Source organism: Saccopteryx leptura, chromosome 11 (genome assembly GCF_036850995.1).
Source record: "Saccopteryx leptura isolate mSacLep1 chromosome 11, mSacLep1_pri_phased_curated, whole genome shotgun sequence".
NCBI classification, from domain to species: domain Eukaryota; kingdom Metazoa; phylum Chordata; class Mammalia; order Chiroptera; family Emballonuridae; genus Saccopteryx; species Saccopteryx leptura.
Window position 1 is genome coordinate 13942994 of NC_089513.1, and position 23380 is coordinate 13966373.

Below are 23380 nucleotides of genomic sequence, written 5' to 3' on the forward strand. Positions count from 1 at the left end.
CTCTGCCTACCATAGTGGTGTTCTTGGTGTCTCTTTATTTGTAGCTTTTAATCTTAGTCATGATTCTGAGACCACTGGAAAAGTCCCACTGAGCATCTCGTTATATCTTCCTTCTCCTGTACAAGGATTTTCCAATGAATGGTGTCAATCCCATGGGATTGTCATGGGAAATACCTGGCCTAATGCAATCTGATGGGCTTATCAGCCTGTGGCTTGGATCTATGGAAAGGGTTCAACAAATGGCGCCGTCCTTGTCATGGTAATTCTCACACAGGAAGACTTTCTGTGGGCCAGTGTCAGGCTGTGCAAGCTGTGTGGTCACACAGGCCCAATCCCGGGAGAGCTCCGCCCTTGGCTTCATGCTCTCCTGGCACCACCTTGAAATTCTTGATACTTGCGTTTTTACTTTGCACAGGGTTTGTAACTTATAAAGCTGGTCCTGGAGCTTACTGATCACTGAAAACCCACGTGTCTGCAGTTTGGAGGGCAGCTACCCAAGTGAACCCAGAACTGAATGGGGTCTGAGAATTTCCCACAGTCTCCAGGGTGGTACCAGCCTACTGCCTGAGAGAGTATTACGTGGCAGTCGTGATGGGGGCTTCTACGAGAGCGGGGGTGAGTGGATGCTCTCTGCCCCAGAAGGCTTCCCTGAAGGGCCAGGATAAGTTGGAATGACCACTCTGAAGAAACTGAGAGGAAGGAGAATGTGACCTCTGCTGGAACCCAGAGCCTGCACATGGGAGATTCTTGATCTTCCACAGTGGGTGAGCCACAGCAAGTGGGTACCCTTCCATCACCTTCAGTGCAGCATGTCAAGGAGTATATGGATGAAAATATTTGGGAAAGCCTAGCTCCCAAGCCTCCACCTTCAATAAAAGACAGTTATATGATGTTTAGCAACCAGTTCCAATAATATGATCTTGTCATATGCCCTTTAGAATGGAAGGGCTTCAGATGGCTTCATCCTATGCAGTCTGATTTTAAGAAAGACTGAGAAAACTCAGTATGTCTATTATTAATTGCTTAGACCTCTTAGATGCCTTGGTAAAGAGCTCTGGAGGATAGGATGAGAAGAGAAGCTAGAAGACCTTAAGCTGTTTTTTGTTCACATGTGTTATCTCATAAATGAATATCTCTCCACCAGGCAAGAGAGACCCTTCAGGTCGTGATGCAGGTGCAAAAACATCAAGGCCTTAAAACAGCTGAGAGGTTTCAAAACATCTGGAACAAGTCACTGAGATGATTCAAAATTGTTTGGCTTCTTTGCCTGATGATTTGCCCCTTTCAGGTTCAGGAATAAGGATAAAAACTAAACCAATGGACACTGATAATAACAGCAATTGTACTGGACACAGTGAACAACAAATAGAAAATTCAGGTCTTTGGAAAAACCAGATTATAGAGAAAGACGCTGCCCTGTGTGTTCTAGTTGATAAAACGGAAGACCGTGAAGGATGTTTCTTTTTTGTTATTGTTTTTCTTTTTCTCTTTCAGTAAATAGCATTACGTATTAGTTAATTTGCTCTCGAAGAGTCTTAAAACAGACATAATGAGGAGTTATGTAGACAGCTTATCTCTTCAACTTTATCAATTACGAGATATCACAGGCAGTAACCTCACTTTACGGCAAGCGTAGGCAAGTGCGTATGACTACATTAAGTGTAAACTTAGAAAAGCAAAGTGCTGCTGTTGTGCGGAATGTTCCTGTTTTCGGAGTAGCGGTAAACATCAAAGATAACCCTCAGTACTAGCAAACTTTCATCCTTGGAAAGTAGATTTGCATTTTCTTTAAGAATGATAAATAAAAGCTAAACAAAAAGAAAATCCACTTCTAGGCAATGTTCTGAATTCCCAGCTCCTGCTAAACTTGTTGTAAAGCTCTTTTTTTAAAGCATTTTAATTTTATTTATTTATTTATTTTGTGACAGAGACAGAGAGAAGGACAGACAGGGACAGACAGACAGGAAGGGAGAGAGATGAGGAGCATCAATCTTTCATTGAGGCACCTTAGTTGTTCATTGATGCTTTCTCATATGTGCCTTGACCAGGGGACTACAGCAGACTGAGTGACTCCTTGCTTAAGCCAGCGACCTTGGGCTCAAGCTAGTGAGCCTTGCTCAAACCAGATGAGCCTGCGTTCAAGCTGGCGACCTCAGGGTCTCAAACTTGGGTCCTCCACATCCCAGTCCAATGCTCTATTCACTGCGCCACTGCCCAGTCAGGTGTAAAGCTCTTTTCTTGTAAAACATGGTCTTTGTTTCATTTCCCCCAAAAGAAGGTTTTGAAATAAGGAGATGGGTGCACATGGTTGACTGGGAGCTGATCCCAGCCAGCACAGTGAGGGGCAGGGCACAGTGAGGGGCAGGGGCACAGTGAGGGGCAGGGCATGAGAGGAAGGGGAACACAGGGCGCGGGAACGACAGGGTCACTGGTATCACCGGTGGAGCAGAGAGAGCCCAGCCTGCTGAGCATGCTCTGAGACACAGGGAGCGAGGGCCTCAGAACTGCCCCTTCAAGGAAGGGGTGAAGAATCAGTATTAAACCACCCGTCCTCTTCTCTGAGGGGTTAAGGATTGCTCCTGGGGATCTGACATCCCCCCCATGTTTCTGGTCTGCCCCCAGCATGGGTCTTAAGCCCTCTGGGCAAAGACCTAGAGACTTAAGCTTAGAAAGCCATCAGTATGTATGGGAAATGAACTCCACCCCACGTTTGGTTCTGGTATTAGTCTCTCAGTTCAGAACATACCAATCGTTGCTGTATCCTGGTCAGATTGACTTCTCCTGTGGGGTGACTCTGAACTAAGTGACAGAACACCTCTAGCTCCGCTGTGTGGGCAAACCAGGTCCTTCATTTCCCTGGCCCTCTCGCACCCTCTGGGAAAAGTGAGACTTGGGTGGCATCTGAATTCTTTCTATTCGCAGTGTTCTATTCTAATTTGCCTGTGTAGCCAAGAATTTTGAGCGTGGGGGAGGAAAAATGCCAATCCACCAAACAAGTAACTCATTAAAATAGAAGAGTCTCATTAATTTTTTTTTTCTAGAGAACTGAATTCTTAAAAATAGGGAGGCATATTGAGTAAGCGAGCAGGAACAGCTGCTCCGTTTCTCTCCGAGTAGAATGAAAGGGACTGGACTTAAGTTGTTCCGAAAGGGATTTATTTAAATGAGACATTTTAAAAGTTGTGAGACAATGCCACGTGTTACCCAAGAAGATTCAGGAAGCTGCTATCTAAAGACACGTTTAAAGGGAGTGCTTTATTTTTGTTCTTTCAAGTGTGCATCTATGTTTCCATCCAGTCTTTTGCACATACACTATCGCTCATTATGAAATAAGAAAGGAGAGCCAGGTCTTTCTAGGATAACATGGCAAGTAGGAGGCACACATTTGCAGCCCTCCCAACCTGGGGTCACGGCAGACATTGCTGACTGTTCACTGTTCAGCCGCTACCAATCAATCACAGTTGGTTAGCGAGTAGAAACCTACCTGCTCCCTCCATTCCCCATGATTCCAGGGTCTTCTCCCATGATGCTGGTTGTGACTAATGCACTTGCTCTCTTAGGCGCCTCAAAGAATTTGCACAAAATCCAATGAAAAGATAGTGGTTTTGAGCCTCCTCAAATATGCCAGTCACAGTTCTGCCTGGGGACTTCAGCACTTAAAAATTATCTCTTCTTATTAAACCACACACTCTAGGACCCCATCCCCAGAAATTCTGATTATTATGAAAAGAGGTCCAGGTCTGGCATTTTACCAAGCGATTCTGACTCAGCTGATTAGGTGATTGTTCTCTGGAGATCATTGCCACTCGTGGGCTCACAGCACAGGTTCAGGGACCTGCGTGGGGATAAATGGTCCAGTTGTGCATGCTCACTTCTGGGTTGTCTCTGTCAGTCCCATCAGAGACACATCTTTACTTCTGCCACATCTTTCTTTTTTTTTTTAATAATTTTATTTTTTTAATGGGGCGACATCGATAAATCAGGATACATATATTCAAAGATAACATGTCCAGGCTATCTTGTCATTCAACTATGTGGCATACCCATCACCCAAAGTCCTCTGTCACCTTCTATCTAGTTTTCTTTGTGCCCTTCCCCCTCCCCCTTTCCCTCTCCCTCTCCCCCCTCCCCCTGTAACCACCACACTCTTATCAATGTCTCTTAGTCTCACTTTTATGTCCTACCTACGTCACATCTTTCTTGAATAGAAACAGCCCTTCTTGGTTGGGTCCCGAGCTGTGTCTCTCCTTGGGATCCAGGTCAAAGTGGAACTTCAGAAAGCCTTCTATCAAAACGCTTATCTGCTCAGCAGGTCTAGGCACTTTGTTCTTGACTTTCCTATGGCTTTGCTCTTGAGTCTCTGCTATTTCAGACTTGTATCACTGATCTGTTTCTGGACTGTTCTGTGTATGGTTTTCCTTTTCCTTTCCTTTTTTTTTTTTAAGTGAGAGAAGGGGAGGTGGTAAGACAGACTCCTGCATGCACCCTGACCGGGATCCACCCAGCAACCCCTGTCTGGGGCCAATGCTCAAATCAGCTGGGCTATGTTTAGCACCTGAGGCTGATGCTCAGACCAATGAGCTATCCTCAGCGCCTGTGGCCACACCTGAACCAATCGAACCACTGGCTGTAGGAGGGGAAGAGGGAGATAAAGGAGAGTGGGAGAGGGAGAGAAGCAGATGGTTGTTTCTCTTGTGTGCCCTGACCAGGAATTGAAGCTGGGATGTCCATACGCTAGGCTGACACTCTATCCACCGAGCAAACCAGCCCGGGCCCGCTTTTTCTTTTCTTGACTCACACTTGGTTTTCTTACAGCTGGGCACCAATCAGTTTTACACATTTGTTGAGCTCACCAGCTGTCTATTTCAGCCTCCTACAAATTCATATTTACTCATCTCCCCAACAGAGAGGGATGCTTCAGAATATTTGACAACTGGTCAGAGTCAAAATAGAGTCCAAACATAGACAACTGGCAGAGACCCCAACATCCAGAGGAGTCCCAGGCTTGTCAGCCAGTGCAGCCCATAGACGTCATGCCTGATGCAGTAGCTGAATAGTGGTGTCCAGAAGGTGTCCATGTCCTCGTCCCCAGAAGCAGAGCATGCTGCCTGAGAGTAAGAAGGGATTTTTCAGATGTAATTAAGTTAAGGATCTTGAGAAAGATTATCTTGGACCATCTGCATGGGCCCCAAGTGTCATCACAAGTGTCATTACTAAGAGGAAAGAAGAGGGAGATTTGATCACAGAAGAGGGAGGCCGTGTGACACAGCAAACAAGATGCCGTAATGCTGAGTGTGAAGATGGATGAAGGACACACAAGCCAAAGGATGGAGGCAGCATCTAGAAGTGGAAAAGGCAAGAAAATGAACTGTCCCCAGAAGTGACTGGCCCTAGCAACGTTTTAACTTTAGCCCAGTGAAACTGACTGTGGCCTTGTGCCCTCCAGAACTATAAGGGAGTAAGTTTGTGTTGGTTTTAAGCCACTCAGTTTGTGGTGACCTGTGACAGTAGCAATAGGGAACTAACGCACCTGAATAGCAGACTGGAGATGCCAAGAGGGCCCGAGGCACAAGAGGAATTGGCCCTCAGATATTCTGATAGAGCTGCACTGTGAGCTGCAGCTCAACCTGGAGCCTGGGGGAGGATGGGATGCAGAGCCCCACGCCTTCCACAAGAGAGGAAAACGGCACCGTGCACAAAAATTAACTATAAATGGGTCAGCCCTGGCTGGATAGCTCGGTTGGTGAGCATCAGCCAAGGCCCGGAGGTTGCTGATTCAATCCCCAGTTAGAGCACATACAGGAACAGATAGATATCTCTCTCCCTAATTCTCTCTCAAGTAAATAAATATAATTTTTAAAAGAGTTAGCTATTATTTAAAAGTATAAAAATAAAAATGGGTCAGAGAACTAAATGTAAAAAATAAAATTATAAAATGTTTAGAGGAGAGAATAGTTATCTTTGTGATCTCAGATTAAGCAATAGTTTCTTAGATATGACACCTTAAAGCACAAGCAATCAAAGAAAATGTTGATAAATTGGACTTTATCAACATTAAAGAAAAAAATGTGCTTCAAAGGATATTATCAGGAAAGTAAAAGGACAATATGCAAATGGGAGTAAATATTTGCATATCACATATTGGATAAGGGATTTGTATCAAGAAAATATAAAGAAAGCTTGAAACTCAACAATAAAATTTTTTTTTTTAGCATGGAAAGAATGTGCAAGGTGTTTAATAAATGCATAATAATATAGTTTTTAAAATAATATCTTGACATGTTTGCAAATGTAAAAGGATATTCACCTTAAAGTTAACATTAGACATTTCATGTAATGTTATTATAAATTACTTGATTCTGTATTTAATGTTTTCTAAAATGTGCATACACATTTTATAGTAAAAGTAACATATTTTAGAAAGCAAATAAATCAAATAAAAACATTCATATTGATTACATAGCACCACACAGACAATATTCAAATTAAATCTCCTTGTTTTACATATCAATTTTTGATTTCCTCATTTTTAAGACACAATTTGACACCTTTAGCAAATGCTCCATCTATGAGCTGATATTTTCAAATCAAACTTCACTTTCTTGAAACAAGAAAGTTGTAATATATCTTCTATATTGATGACTTGATTATAACCTTTTCATGTAAACCATACCCATGCATTCATATTGATTATTGACCGCTAATGTGAGGATCTAACTGGGTGATAGAGGCATAAAGAAGAGAAAGACGTGCTTCTTACTATAGATAAATACTTAAAATAGATGTTATGGGTCAACTCCCGCAGGTGCCCTGACCGAGATCCACCCAGCAACCCCTGTCAAATCAACCAAGCTATCCTTAGTGTCCTTGGCTGACATTAAAACCAATCATGCCTTGGCTGTGGGAGGGGAAGAGGGAGAGAAGGGGAAGAAGGAAGGTAAGAGAAGCAGATGGTGGTTTCTATTGTGTGCTCTGACTGGCATCAAACCCAGGACAGCTGCACGCGGGGCTGATGTTCTATCCACTGAGAAACTGGGCAGGGCCAATGTTATGGTTTTAAAGATAACATTGGACTAACTTCTTTTTTTTTTTTTTTTAATTTTATTTTGTTAATGGGGCGACATCGATAAATCAGGATACATATATTCAAAGATAACAAGTCCAGGTTATCTTGTCTTTCAATTTGTTGCATACCCATCACCCAAAGTCAGATTGTCCTCTGCCACCTTCTATCTAGTTTTCTTTGTGCCCCTCCCCCTCCCCGTTTCCCTCTCCTTCTCCCCCCTCCCCCCGTAACCACCACACTCTTATCAATGTCTCTTAGTCTCACTTTTATGTCCCACCTACGTATGGAATAATGCAGTTCCTGGTTTTTTCTGATTTACTTATTTCACTTCGTATAATGTTATCAAGATCCCACCATTTTGCTGTAAATGATCCGATGTCATCATTTCTTATGGCTGAGTAGTATTCCATAGTGTATATGTGCCACATCTTCTTTATCCAGTCAACTATTGACGGGCTTTTTGGTTGTTTCCATGTCCTGGCCACCGTGAACAATGCTGCAATGAACATGGGGCTGCATGTGTCTTTACGTATCAATGTTTCTGAGTTTTTGGGGTATATACCCAGTAGAGGGATTGCTGGGTCATAAGGTAGTTCTATTTTCAGTTTTTTGAGGAACCACCATACTTTCTTCCATAATGGTTGTACTACTTTACATTCCCACCAACAGTGTATGAGGGTTCCTTTTTCTCCACAGCCTCTCCAACATTTGCTATTATCTGTCTTGTTAATAATAGCTAATCTAACAGGTGTGAGGTGGTATCTCATTGCAGTTTTGATTTGCATTTCTCTAATAACTAAAGAAGATGAGCATCTTTTCATATATCTGTTGGCCATTTGTACTTCCTCCTGGGAGAAGTGTCTGTTCATGTCCTCTTCCCATTTTTTTATTGGATTGTTTGTTTGTTTATTGTTGAGTTTTATGAGTTCTTTGTATATTTTGGATATTAGGCCCTTATCTGAGCTGTTGTTTGAAAATATCATTTCCCATTTAGTTGGCTTTCTGTTTATTTTGTTATCAGTTTCTCTTGCTGAGCAAAAACTTCTTAGTCTGATGTAGTCCCATTCATTAATTTTTGCCTTCACTTCTCTTGCCATTGGAGTCAAATTCATAAAATGCTCTTTAAAACCCAGGTCTATGAGTTTAGTACCTATGTCTTCTTCTATGTACTTTATTGTTTCAGGTCTTATGTTTAGATCTTTGATCAATTTTGAGTTAATTTTAGTACAGGGGGACAAACTGTAGTCCAGTTTCATTCTTTTGCATGTGGCTTTCCAGTTTTCCCAGCACCATTTATTGAAGAGGCTTTCTTTTCTCCATTGTATGTTCTTGGCCCCTTTATCAAAAATTATTTGACTATATATATGTGGTTTTATTTCTGGACTTTCTATTCTGTTCCATTGGTCTGAGTGTCTACTTTTCTGCCAATACCATGCTGTTTTGATTGTTGTGGCCCTATAATATAGTTTGAAGTCAGGTATTGTAATGCCCCCAGCTTCATTCTTTTTCTTTAGGATTGCTTTGGCTATTCGGGGTTTTTTATAGTTCCATATAAATCTGATGATTTTTTGCTCCATTTCTTTAAAAAATGTCATTGGAATTTTGATGGGAATTGCATTAAATTTGTATATTGCTTTGGGTAATATGGCCATCTTGATTATATTTATTCTTCCTAACCAAGAACGAGGAATATTCTTCCATCTCATTATATCTTTTTCGATTTCTCTTAACAATGGTTTATAGTTTTCATTAAATAAGTCCTTTACATTTTTTGTTATGTTTATTCCTAAGTATTTTATTTTTTTGGTTGCAATTGTGAAGGGGATTATTCTTTTGAGTTCGTTCTCAGTTATTTCATTGTTGGCATATAGAAAGGCTATTGACTTCTGTGTTAATTTTGTATCCTGCGACCTTACTGTATTGGCTTATTGTTTCTAGTAGTCTTTTTGTGGATTCTTTGGGGTTTTCAATGTATAGGATCATATCATCTGCAAAAAGTGATACCTTTACTTCTTCTTTTCCGATATGGATGCCTTTTATTTCTTTGTCTTGTCTGATTGCTCTGGCTAGAACCTCTAGTACCACATTAAATAAAAGTGGAGAGAGTGGACAACCTTGTCTTGTTCCTGATTTAAGGGGGAAAGCCTTCAGTTTAGTGCCATTTAATATGATGTTAGCTGATGGTTTATCATATATGGCCTTTATCATGTTGAGATATTTTCCTTCTATACCCATTTTGTTGAGAGTCTTAAACATAAAATTGTGTTGTATTTTATTGAAATCTTTTTCTGCGTCTATTGATAAGATCATGTGGTTTTTGTTCTTTGTTTTGTTGATATGGTGTATTACGTTAACCGTTTTACATATGTTGAACCATCCTTGAGATTCTGGGATGAATCCCACTTGATCATGATGTATTATTTTTTTAATATGTTGTTGTATTCGATATGCTAGTATTTTGTTTAGTATTTTAGCATCTGTATTCATTAGAGATATTGGTCTGTAATTTTCTTTTTTTGTGCCATCCTTGCCTGGTTTTGGAATGAGGGTTATGTTGGCCTCATAAAATGTGTTTGGAAGTATTGCTTCTTCTTCAATTTTTTGGAAGACTTTGAGGAGAATAGGAACCAAGTCTTCTTTGAATGTTTGATAAAATTCGCTGGTATAGCCGTCTGGGCCTGGACTTTTATTTTTGGGGAGGTTTTTAATGGTTTTTTCTATTTCTTCTCTACTAATAGGTCTGTTTAGGCTTTCTGCTTCTTCTTGACTCAGTCTAGGAAGGTTGTATTGTTCTAGGAATTTATCCATTTCTTCTAGATTGTTGAATTTAGTAGCATATAGTTTTTCATAGTATTCTACAATAATTCTTTGTATATCTACGGTGTCCATGGTGATTTCTCCTCTTTCATTTTGGATTTTGTTTATATGAGTTCTTTCTCTTTTTTCCTTGGTAAGTCTTGCCAAGGGTTTGTCAATTTTGTTGATCTTTTCAAAGAACCAGCTCTTTGTTCTATTAATTTTTTCTATAGTTTTACTGTTCTCTATTTCATTTATTTCTGCTCTGATTTTTATTATCTCCTTTCTTTGGCTGGTTTTGGGTTGTCTTTGTTCTTCTTTTTCTAGTTCCTTAAGGTGTGAAGTTAAGTGGTTCACTTGGGCTCTCTCTTGTTTGTTTATATATGCCTGAAGTGATATGAACTTCCCTCTTATCACTGCTTTTGCTGCATCCCATAGATTCTGATATGTCGTATTGTCATTTTCATTAGTCTGTATATATCTTTTGATCTCTGCACTTATTTCTTCTTTGACCCATTCATTTTTTAAAAGTATGTTGTTTAGTTTCCACATTTTTGTGGGATTTTTTTTCCTCTTTTTTGCAGTTGAATTCTAGTTTCAAGGCTTTATGATCAGAAAATATGCTTGGTACAACTTCAATTTTTCTGAATTTGCTGATGTTGTTTTTGTGGCCCAACATATGGTCAATTCTTGAGAATGATCCATGTACACTGGAGAAAAATGTATACTCAGTCACTTTGGGATGAAATGTCCTATAGATGTCTATCATATCCAGGTGCTCTAGTGTTTTGTTTAAGGCCAATATATCTTTGTTGATTTTCTGTTTGGATGACCAATCTAGAGCCGTCAGCGGTGTATTGAGGTCTCCAAGTATGATTGTATTTTTGTCCGTTTTTGTTTTAAGGTCAATAAGTAGCTGTCTTATATATTTTGGTGCTCCTTGGTTTGGTGCATATATATTAAGAATTGTTATGTCTTCTTGATTCAGTGTCCCCTTAGCCATTATGAAATGGCCATTTTTGTCTCTGAGTACTTTTTCAACAATAAAATTTAATAAAACTTTACAACAAAAATTTTTTTAAATTAAAAATGCAAAGGATTTAAACAGACATTGCTCCAAAGAAGATATACGTGGCCAATAAATATGTGAAGAGAGCCTCAGCATCATTAGCTATCAAGGAAATGCAAACTGACCCACAATTTCACACTCACTTGAATGGCTAACATAAAACAGTGTTGATAAGGATGTGAAGAAATTGGAACCCTTGTGCATTGCTAATGGGAAAGTGAAATGGTGCAGCCACTGTGGAAAACAGTCTTATCATTCCCTCAAAAGTTACATACAGAGTAATCATATAATTCTGCAATTTCACTCTGAAGTATAGACCTGAGAATTGAAAATGTGCATTCTCACAAAAACTTGCATGTGAACTTTCACAGTAGCATGATTTATAATAGCCAAAAACTAATTAACCTACATGTCCATCAATGAATAAACAAATTGTGATGTTTCCATATTGCCACATGCATGAACCTTGAAAACGTCATGCTAACTGAAAGAAGCCAGATGTAAAGGGCTACGTATTGTATGATTCTATTTAAATGAAATGTCCAGAATAGGCAAATCCATAGAGATGAAAGTAGATCAGTGGTTGTCACAGACTGTGGGAAGGAGAGATGGGGATATGTATTTGGGGGGGATTATTAAAATCTTCTATAGTTAGATAGGGATGATGGTTGCACAACTCCAAGAATGTATTGATATTAAAGATTGCCAAATTGTATACCTTAAAAGATTGAACTTTATGGTATATAAAGTTTATTTCAACGTAGCTGTTATTTTAAAAAGACAGAGAGAGAAATGGGATGGTTCACAGAATTATTGGAGGGGCTGAAGAGTCACACTCAGGGCCAAAGAGTTAGGAACAGTGACGTAGATCCTGCAGCACAGTTGGTCTACCAAAGCCACCCTGTCTTGGCCACCATGTCCCAGAGGTTACATGTAGTAGCAGTGCCTTGAGCCCACTGCTACCTTTGGCCCAGGAAGACAAAATTGCTGCCAGTCCAGAGTGTCCTCAATTCAACCTCTTGGAAGGATTATCTGGTTGGAAGGTTCTAGGCAATGTGCCTATGCCAGCTGCAAGGCAGGCTGGATAGATGAATATCAGTATCTTTCAGGATGGAGGTAATAAGTGAGGTACACAAAACACAAGGAGACGAGTCAGCTGCTAAGCCGCCAGAAAAGAGTTACAGGCGACTCCCGTAGCATCATTTTTATTTTGTGGCTTTTCCTGAATTTGCACAGACAAGACAAAACCATCTTCATCACAGCTTCTCTCCTTTCTCTCGATTATTGCTTGCCTGCCCCTCTGCTGTCCCCTGAGGGTTGTCTGTCCTGATTCTCCATTTGCTCCCAAGCTATATTTCAACTGGCATCACCAAGACATTAGCTCTTAGGGCTTCATACTGTTCCAGAGTACTTAATTTTAATAGAAAAGTATTGAGAACTAAAAAGCTTTTATGATAGAGAAATCTGAATTGTGTAGCGAAAAAAAGAACAGGCTTTGGAATAGGGTGGGTTTTGTTGTTGTTGTTTGTTTTGTTTTTTGCAGGAGAGAAAGAAAGAGAGAGACAGGAAGAGAGAGAGATGAGAATCATCAACTGGTAGTTACAGTACTTTAGTTATTTACTGATTGCTTTCTCATATGTGCCTTGACTAGGGGACTCCAGCCAAGCCAGTGACCCCTGGTTCAAGCCAGTGACCTTTGAGCTCAAGCCAATGACCATGGGGTCATGTCTATGATCCCATACTCAAGCCAGCGACCCCATGCTCAAGCTGGTGAGCCCACCTCAGGGTTTTGAACTTGGGACCTCAGTGTCCCAAGTTGACACTCTATCCACTGCACCAGCACTGGTCAGGTTAGGATAGGGTGGTTTTGGATATGATTTTCAACTCTGATATCTGAGTCTCAGTTTCTGCATCTGAAAATGGGAATAACGTTTACTACTAGAGTCAGCATGCGTACTAAACGAGGTTATGTTTGTAAAGCCCACAGCACTCTAACAAGCACCTCGTTGACACTCAGTAAATAAAAGTTGCCACAGGAACACATCAACAATACTGAGATACTTTGAGAAGAGAGTAGCTGCATGTTTGAATGTTCTTGGTCACTGCCTGAGGCAGGGACCTTGGGAATGGTGAGGCCAGGTACCCATAGTAGAGCCTGGAGACCAGGAGAGAGGAAGGAACACCCATGTGATGCCAAGGCCATTTCTGAAGAGGGCTATGCTGAGTGCCAAGGCTCTGGCACAATCTACCCTTTTATACTCAGAACCAAGCCAGTGCCTCTATTCTCACATTTCAACTGGTAGCAAGAACCATCCTGTTTTTGAGACCCACCAATTTCCAATGTAGTTACCTTCTTTAGATAATAAAAATTAAAAATGAATGCAAGACTCTGTGAAGAAAGTTAAAGCCTGTGCATTTCATGATATCTCAGAGAGAGAACTCAATGGATTCTATTCTAAGAAACAGGGATTATGAATATTATATAGCTACAAAGATGCCCTTTAGGGGAATGAAAACCTAGTACTAAGTGCTTCTAAATTAAGTATACCTTCATTCAAGTACATATATGCAGACCCACCCGTGGACGTGGCCAAGACTAATTTCCCTTTTGCTTTATGTCTATGTGACAAGAGACAATGGGGGCTCAGGACATGCTCAATATGGGGCTCCTTGGCATAGGGACTCTCACACCTGAAAGGACTGGAGAAATGACAAGTGCAGGGAGGACTCTCGGACCTGTCCCTGAAGTAGGTCATAAGACTCTCACATGAGCTGCGCTTCCCATACCGAGGGCACGAGCCTCCTTACCTCCTGAGACACAGGGACACCCTGAGGGGACGAGCCTCCTTGCCCACTGAGACACAGGGACACCCTGAGGGGACGAGCCTCCTTGCCCACTGAGACACAGGGACTCGGAGAAGAATCCGAATAGGCTTTGCTAGTTCCCCCCATTTTTTTTTTTCTTTCTGAAGCTGGAAACCGGGAGAGACAGTCAGACTCCCGCATGCGCCCGACGGGGATCCACCCGGCACGCCCACCAGGGGCGAGGCTCTGCCCACCAGGGGGCGATGCTCTGCCCGTCGCTCTGTCGGGACCAGAGCCACTCTAGCGCCTGGGGCAGAGGCCAAGGAGCCATCCCCAGGGCCCGGGCCATCTTTGCTCCAATGGAGCCTTGGCTGCGGGAGGGGAAGAGAGAGACAGAGAGGAAGGAGGGGGTGGGGGGTGGAGAAGCAAATGGGCGCTTCTCCTATGTGCCCTGGCCGGTAATCGAACCCGGGTCCCCCGCACGCCAGGCCGACGCTCTACCACTGAGCCAACCGGCCAGGGCCTAGTTCCCCCCATTTAATGACTTCCCTCATACCCCCCCCCCCCCCCGCCCTTTCCTCTTCTCCCACCACCATCCACTTCTTCAACCTAGCATTGAAACACTCAGGTTTAACCATTTCTTCGGTTCTTTATATTCTTAAGAAGGCTTCCATGTTGTGTAAAACTTATATTAAATAAATGTGTATGCTTTTCTCTTGTTAATCTGTCTTTGTCAATTAAATTTTTGGACTCAGCCTGAGACAGTCAGGGAAACCCTTTGCCTCGCCTGCTGAGACAACGTGGGTGTAACACATCTGGCTCCTGGTAACTTCCTACCACTCACTTTCCCCAGGACACACACACATGCACACGCACACGCACAGGCGCGAGCGCGCGCGCGCACACACACACACACACACACACACACACACACACACGGTGGGGGTGGAAGCCTGTTTACCTCCCAGCTGAGGGAGAGAACTCGGCCTGAGGAGGGAAGAACTGTCATGGAAGACAGAGGGGTGACCGCGGAAGACTCCCCAGGCCGGCTTTGTGGCCAGGCTCTCACTGCCACCCACCGGCTGTCAGGGCTGGCACCGAGATCTGTTCTTCCCGGGACCTGGCACTTCCTCTCGGGAGCAGCCGCACTTCCTGTCCCCAGTCCTGCTCTGAAGAGCAGGGTGTGTCCTGGACCTCCCTCCACCCCTCCGCCACCAACCACCTCGCCAGCTTTCAGATTCTTCTGGCCGGTCCATGGCTCCCGTGCCTCGGAGACTCCGGTACCACTGGGTCTCAGCCCCTGATTCCTGCTAATACCCCAAGTCCTGTGGCCAAGGCCTCTGCCCAGGCTCCCGCCTCCCACAAGGTCCTGTCCCCAGTAGCCTGGTCCGGGCACCTCCCTGAGACTGTCCATTCCCCTCCTCTCAGAAGTGCTGGCAGGCGGAGAACAAAGGGACTAGATGGAAGGGCTAGGAACCCTGGAAGGCAGAAAGAAGCCTTTGTTGTCATTGGTGTGCTCCTCCCCCTCTACTCTGGCCGCTTTGAAGAGCTGGCCCCTATTCACTGCAATGCTAACTGAGCCAGAGCACATGGCCTTTCCTTCCTCGCCATCTGTGCCATGATGGAGCTGCCTGGCTGTGTGCACTGCAGACTGTAAATAAACCCGTAGCCTCAACTTCTGAGCGCAAACCAAAGCACAGACGTCATGTTAATGCCACTCCTAACCCATTTGCAGGCGTGTTGATGTGATCCTGTTACTGCTCCAGCTGTTTTACTCTTATAAATCACCTTTGATGAGGAAACGGCAGGTATAAATAACCCAACAACCCCCTTCCTGGCCCACACGCCTCTGCCCCTGGGAATGCAGTCTTGCTCAACCATAGTAGAAAATCTAGTGTAGAGATTGAGATTTAAAGCACCCTGCACTCTAATGATTCAATTGCCCTAAAATGAATATTAACGGTGATGTTCCAAATGGCAGGCTGTGGTGGCTGGGTAGAGCGAGGGGTTATTTCAGAGAACTTGAATCCCAAGCACTCAAGTCCTTAGGCTCATTAAGACCAATGCATGTCACTTCCTAATGAGTGTGGGATCTTACATAATTGTTGAGCAGATGGGCTGTAGCCCTGATTTTGTGCAAATGTAAATTATCTCCTAAACAAAGTGTGCTGGAGAAAGATGCACCAGGCTCAAATTTCCAAACAGAGGGGGGAAAAACATTTCACCAAAGCCCCAGTATTTACTCAGCTGGTTTTGAATACAAGTGTCCTAGCCAATGTTTTGAAAAAAATCTATCTCCCAGTTTCAGGACTGGGGAGAGGTAAAGACGGCTGCACAGACTCCTCTCTTTCCCAGGCCTCAGCAGCCAGCCATCTGCACAGGGAAGACGCTTGCCATTGCTTGGATGTCATGCAGGGAGGTTCACATTCTAATTCTTTTTTTTCTTCAGCATATTTTAACTTGAAATGTAATTAATGTATAATGAAACACACAGTCCTTGGATATGCAGATGGATGGATTTTGACAATTGTATATGCACCCGGAACCAACACCCAAAACAAGACAGAACATTCTTGTCCCCAGCCAGGCAAACCCCTGATTTGCTTTCTGTCATTGTGGAATTAGTTTTGTCTGCTCTAGAATGTCACTTGAGTCAAATCACATCATAAGATCTCTTTCTGTTGAGTTTCTTTCATTCAGCATGTTTTTGAATAATTCCTTTAGATTGTTGCATGCTTCATAGTTTGCTCTCCCGCTCTCTCTTCTTTTTAATTGCTAAGCTGTGTCCCATTGTACCACAACTTTTTCCATTTACCTGTCAGTCACATTGAAATGTTCCAGTTGTTGGCTCTAATTCAGTGGGGAAAGGAAAGTCTTTTTAACAATATTGTTGGAATAACTGATAAATGCGTGGGGGGAAAAAACTGAACCTCGATCCCTATCTCACACCATAGACAACAGCTAATTCAAAATAGGTCATAGACCTAAGTGTAACACACACAGGCACAAAGCAGCTAGAATGAAGCAGATGTGGGACCACACTCCGCACGCTCCGCTGGCCTGTGCTGCTTTTACAAGTGTGTATTTTCTTCTCAAGATTTCCATTCCCGAAAGGCACAGTGGACATCTCCTTAACACTGTAACTTCCACCGTGCCCTGCCCAAAGGGGCTACTTTCACACTAAAGTTAACTGAATAAGAACTCATTGGTTAACCAATCATCTCATGACTTTTTTTACCCAAAATTTTTAAACTATCCTTTAAACTATCATTTCGTGGCTTAAAAAACCAATTTTTTTTCCAACTTGGTTATCTTAGGTCGATGCTGAGCCACGTGAACGGCATTTTATTTCTTTGCTTTAACGACAGCTTCTAGTCTCCTGTAACTCGGGAGTGGGTATGCGGTCTCACTTCGCCCCTCCGTCCCTCCCTGTGCTGCTTCCTAGGGACCGTCCTGGAGCTGGGGGACAGTGGAACTAATAACCAGGAACAGATGCCACCTGTGTTTCCCACACCTGCTGGAGAGAGTCCCCCAGAGTGCACTAAAATCTCCTCTAAGAAAATAACAAATCTCTGCTTTAAAAAGATGCCTTATTTGCAAAACCAAGAAGTGGCTTAACTTCTCAGTCTGAGAAATCCATGCGGACCAGTCCAGGTGTTCTCCCCGAAGAAGTGGACACACCCTCCACGAGGGGCTTCCTCTGACAAAGAGCCAGCCTGCCTCAATGAGAAATTTAATATTCACCTCATAGGAAGTAGACACCCCTCCTAGGTTTAAGTAACACTTTTATGAGCTACAAAACCCATCAAGGTTTTCAAAAACAGGCCGTGGTTCCGGTCAGAGCAGCCTGCTTTGCCTGAATATGAGGCCAGCCTAGAGCTCTCCGCCCTAAACTGGCCCCTGCAGGACTCACCTCCCTGGGATGACTCAGCGCCATTATGAACACCAATTACCACACTGTTCTAATACAATGAGGCCTTCAGGGACGCGGGCTGTGCGGTCAGTTTGCCCTGGTATTGAATGGCCTCAGACAACTCTCCTTGAAGTTGAGTCTCTGGCTTTGAAGGGTTTATATTTCTCCCTCTGCCTTCAGTCTGTCACATTTTCCTTCTTGCTGCTGGTGGTGGATCTGCTTTGAGAGCCTGTCTTCCTTCTCATCCTTGTGGGCTGAGAACCTTGACATCCGAGCCCAACAGAACTGAGTCTGAATGAGGCCTGTGTGGATTCTACGTGAGGACCTCCGGGTCTTCCATCTAAGTGAAAACTGTGTTCATCTTCTTAATTTGTTTCTCCTTTCTTTTTTCTTTTAGTTCCATTACTGATATTCACTCATCCATTCGTTCAGTGCGTATTAGGTGGTTGTGTGTCAGGTGCTGGAACAATGGTTGGTAGCCTCGGAGTCAGCTGGAGAGCTTTCACAACCCCCAGTGCCAGCTTCCTCCTCCCATGAACCTGCTGTCACTGGTCCTGCATGACTCAGCCACCAGGGTGTTTAGAAGCTTCCCAGGTGATTCGAACCTGCAGCCAGGCTGAAGAAACACGGCTCCAGAGGCTGAGTTACCTCTCAGACACCGTGGGCGTCAGCACTCTGGGGGAACCCGCCCCCTTCCTGCCCGTGGCACCAGACGGCCATGTCCACTTCCAGCAGGGCTCGTCAGCGCTGTCTTTTATTTATGCTTTCTGTGGTTTGGAATATTTGAGTCTGTAAATATGCTCTCTTTGTCCTTTCTCTTTTGACTATGGTACTGTAGAACATATGAGTAGAAAGACTAAACCCTTTGGCCAGAATTCGACATTATACACTTCCACTGGTATTTGACTTGTAATCAAATCATGGTATTTAGGAATCCTGAGCCTCTTCCTAGAGCAGAAGTCCATCCTGAGCTGTAGGGGACACAGTCTGCTCCAATCACTGCCTTCTCCTTCTGCTTCCAGACTTGAAACTTGGGGTTCCTCTTCAGCACAGGGGTCGGATCCAGAAGCCCACAGACAAGCAACAACTTGCTTACTGTGTGACCTTGGATAAGCCACTTAACCATGCTGGGCTTAAGAGGCCTCATTTTAGATTTCATACAATCAAAAGAATCATCAATGCATGCATTTTGTAAGAAAAAAAAATTTTTTAAGGCAACAGTATTATCACAAGGTAATCACAAGGTAATCGACTGTGAGTTAATGTTGGCTTTTTGCCTCTTCTCTTTTCCACAAGTTTCATTGAGTTTTTAAGTCTTTAAAAGCAGATACAAAGATTACTTACACTTATTTTTGAGTCTCTTAGAAAGTACAAAGAGAATAATATTTAAATTTAGAGTAGATCTCTTTCTTGTTAAATCTATCTTGGCTCAGTAAGATTTGGGAAAGTGTGAAAAGACACAAACCACGTTTCAGGGAAGCCCAGCCCAGCCTCTGATTGGAAGGTGCAGGTTTCCGGGAGCTGCTGAGCCTCGGCCGCCCTCCCCCCGACACCTGCTCCGTGCGTGCACGGGGGAAACGGGGAAACGCAGCAGCGAGCCTGGCTCCGCCCAGGGTGAAGTTGCTGGAACATAGTTTTGTAATGGTGTTCACGTTGGTGATGATACAGGCAGTCTATTAGAAACTCGTTGTCCCAAACTTATCCCCTCCCAGAGATGAGCCCTCCTCATGCCTGATGTCCGGAGCTGACCCAGGAAACGAGGAAACTGAACCGCCACTCTGTCAGCGCCGTCCCAGCTGGTATCCCCGCTCCTCCGCCCTCGGGCTCAGGGCTCCGCTCTGCCCTCCACACAGCAGCTGTGACTCCTGCACCCTGAGGGGCCCGGGGATCTCAAGACACAAATGCAGGCTGAGGCCTGAGAGGGGTGGGTGGAGCAGATGGCCCTTTAATATCCCCTCTACTGCATGCACTGCAGGGAGAAAGAGAAAGGAGAAGGGAGTGGGAGGAGGGAGGGAAGAAGTGTAGCCAGCAGGGGACAGGGATGCCATGGGGGGGCACTGCTCAGACCTAGGTGCAGGGGGACCTGCACCTGCTACCTCTCCTGACCTGTGACCACCTCAGCCCTCACACGGAGCCGCTCCCTCCCACCACCGCTTTCCCTAGGGGGCTCCCTGCCAATGACACGCGGCCGGCTGTCATTCAGGCTGACACAGGTCTCCTCCTCCTCCCTGGGCCCCCATCTGCCTGGCCGCGCCTCCTCCCACCTGGTCCTTCCTCCCCTCTGTCCTCCCCAGCTGCCACATCAGTGTCCTCCTTGGAAGACTGTTCCTTCCTAGTCCTGTTCCTTGTCCTCTTTATCACTTGCAGACATGTCCCCAAAACACCTTTGCATGTCTCATTCTATCTTGGCATCTGCTTCATGAAGGACTCAAGCTGACATGAGCCTACAGGATGCCCAAGGGAATGTCTATAGAAGGCTGTCCAGGGTACCTGCAAGGGGTCCTCTCCCATCTGTCCCTTACCACCACCCTCCACTGCACCAAATATAGACACCTCACCCCCCACCCAGATCTCTAGGAACATTGTCCCTGCACTGTTTAAAACATCCCAGGCGCCAGACGAAAGGACAATTTGAAATATTGGCCTCCTTGAATCAAGACACTAATGTAGGGCAGAAAGCAGTTTTCCTTGACCCTTGTAGGGTCCCTGCTAGGTCTGAAGATTAAAGTGACAAAGACAGATTAACAGGAGAAAAACATACACATTTATTTAATGTAAATTTTGCATGGCACGGAGCCTTCATATAAGCAAATGAAGACCCAAAGAAACATTTGAGCTTCAGTGTGTTTACGCCAGGTTGCCCCAGAGCGGACAGCCACGGGGACCTGGCGCAGGATGAAGGGTGAGTGTAGTGAACCCGGGACCGTGCTGAGGCCTGTTTGTCCTGATTCCTCTCAGCATCTGTGCCTTCAGGACAAGGAGGCTCCCCGCCTCCGGATATAGGGAGGGCGCCTCTCACAGGAGGATCTTGTGACCTGCTTCAGGGGCAGGTCTGGGAGCCCTTCCCGCATCTGCTGGTTTTCAAATTCCTCCAGTTTACAATCTTCAATATGCCAAGTTGCCATATGTTAGCGTAGTGCACCCTGACCCCTGCCACTATAAACTCCTGGTTGGTCCAGTCTTAAGTACATGGTTGTTAGGAGCCAACCTGTGGTATAAGAAACAAGGAAGGGAGATGAGGGTCCACACTAGAGGAAGGGGGACTCATCAAGTGCTGCTGTACGCCAGGTCTGTTGTTTTATAGTGGCAAGGGCGTCCTGGCGTCCTCGGGCCGTTCAGTAGAGAGGAGGGACAATTATGAAGGTCACGAGACAACTCTTCAAGGAGTCCAGTTGAGCTGGACAATCTGCAGCCATATCTCCTAAGCTCCCCCCCCCCCAAATGGTGATAAGAAAAGAGGAAGGACGGGCACAAAGAGGAGAAGCAGAGGGAACCCGAGCTCATGCTCCATGTCTGATGCCATTGGAGAAGAAAGCCAAACAATGAGAGGGATGGGTCGGGAAATTTTGATGGAGAGCCTCCCTCTGGGTGGGGCTTTTAATTGACAAATGGATCCAGGGTGCAATTATTTGATGTAAAGAAATCTTCTGGGACAGCCACACACACACACAAAATGGGCTGCTATTTTGGGAAACATCTCTGTGAGTCCTCTGCGTGTGGTTAAGCACCCATCAGATATTTGTTCATGCGTTGGTGTTTCCACTCCAGAAAGAAAGGTTTCAGCCCTGCAAAGCATTTTAAATTTTGGGTAGATAGTGGGTTCTTTTGATTCCATCCTGACATTTGCTGCACCCACCAAGGGTCTGGAATTCATGGCGGGCTTACAGCTTCTCACTGTGTTTGGATTAGAGCTGAACTCTTTTAAACCAACATAGATGGTGAAGGAAGGGTTTTCTCTGGGTTTTAAGAGCATCCTCTCTATCCATTTGTGGTTGTAACTCCATTCTGAGTCAATAATTTAAGTAAGTGACTCAATGCTTTCTTTACTAATCTTTTTACTTATTTATTTTCACAATCCTTCTAAGCCATTTTGCGTTTTCTTATTTCCACTTCTCTCTCTCTCTTTCATGTGCATGCGCGCACACACACACACACACACACACACACACACACACACACACACACACACCGTGCTGTCTATCCCTCATAATTTGATGCCAACGGCAATTTGACTAAATAGGCAATTGCAGTTTCCACTTGGGAGTCAATGGAATATTAAATATTAAGAGTCCTCTGATTGGGTGCAAGTGTTTGGATGATTATTCTAATCATGTTGGAGCTGAAAAAATAGTGAACTACTATAATCCTTCCAGAACAGAACCAAACCCAAGGGCTCTCCTGACTGTCCCAGGGAGTGCAGGGTAGAGTTCTAGCCCTGGCTCTGGCCCTAATTCACTGTGTGACCTCACTGCCACTGGGCTGCCCCCAGCTGTGCTCTCTGCCTGGGGCTTTGTGCCTCCCCTTCCTGTCAGACCATTCTCTCTCCAGCATCAGCTCCAGCCTCCATGGGGTTCATCCAGGGATGTCTCCCCACCCGGGTCTATTGTAGACTCCCCCGCTCCATCCCCCGGGTCTGACCGCCCATCACTCCATGCGTGGACTCATCTACCTGGGTAGCTCTCTATGCCAGGCAGTGTGCTAGAGGCTGGGCGTGCAGTGTAAACAGCAGAATGCCTGCCCTTCAGGAGCTTAAGTTACTGAGTGGGGAGGGAATGAGGGGCGGACACGCTTGCCCTCTGCAGAGTTCAGCCGTGATAAGTGCATCAAATGAGAAGAGTGGGGCCTGAGACATTCACCAAGGGACATAAAGGGGCTGTCCTCAGACCTCAGGTCCCACCTGAAGAGGTGAGAGCCCTGTGACCATTTTTGCTTGTGTCATAGCTCTCATCCGACCCTTTTATTCAACACTGTGCATGAGGCCTCCTGAGTGCCAGCGTGTGACATGGCCCTTCTGCCAGCCCTGGGCCTCACCAGTCCTAGACACTGCCTAGCTTATGGTGGGCATTTGCGTTTTATTAGCATTGGGCACTTCTGGAAACTTAGGCGACTTCTTGACAGGGATCCACAGAAGGCACAGTGAGGTTAATTACTGAGATTAGGCTGTAAGGGGTGGTCAAGGGATCAACTAGGAAGCTGGGACAGGAAGCTAAGGACAATTTATGTCTGTGGGCAAACATAAATTGTGATGGGTTTCTAGTTTTTCTTCCAACAAATACTGAAAAGGCAGTGGCCAGTGGCCACACCTGGGCTATACAGCTCTGTCCCCTGACACAGATAATAGAGCAACAGCTAATGGAGACAAATGAAGACTAGCATATTTAGTCTTCTGGTCACAGTTGATTGGATCAGAGGGAGGGTTCATCCCAAAATGGACCAATCAGAATGTTTCTCCAGGCTTTTCCAAAGCAGAGCTGAGGGAAAAATCCAACAATCAGGCAGACCCCAGATGTGTGGTGGAAGCTAGTCCGCAGCAGGAGAAAAAAAGGGAAGCACAGATAGAATTGAAGGAGATTGAATTGTGATTCCTAGAGTTATTCAAATCCCTGGTTCTAGGTGTTTCTGAAGCCCAGAAGGACCATCCCCCCCCCCCCCCCGCCTATTTTTATTATGACTTGGTTGTTCAAGACCATAAAGAAGTAAAATCCTTCCTTTCTCTAATCTGGATTCAGTA

General features: G+C 44.6%; 1 pseudogene; it reads left to right on the forward strand.

The window, feature by feature from the left end:
* Window positions 1-239: 239 nt before the first annotated feature.
* Window positions 240-23380, forward strand: part of LOC136383434 (mediator of RNA polymerase II transcription subunit 7-like) — a 28789-nt pseudogene continuing 5648 nt past the window's right edge.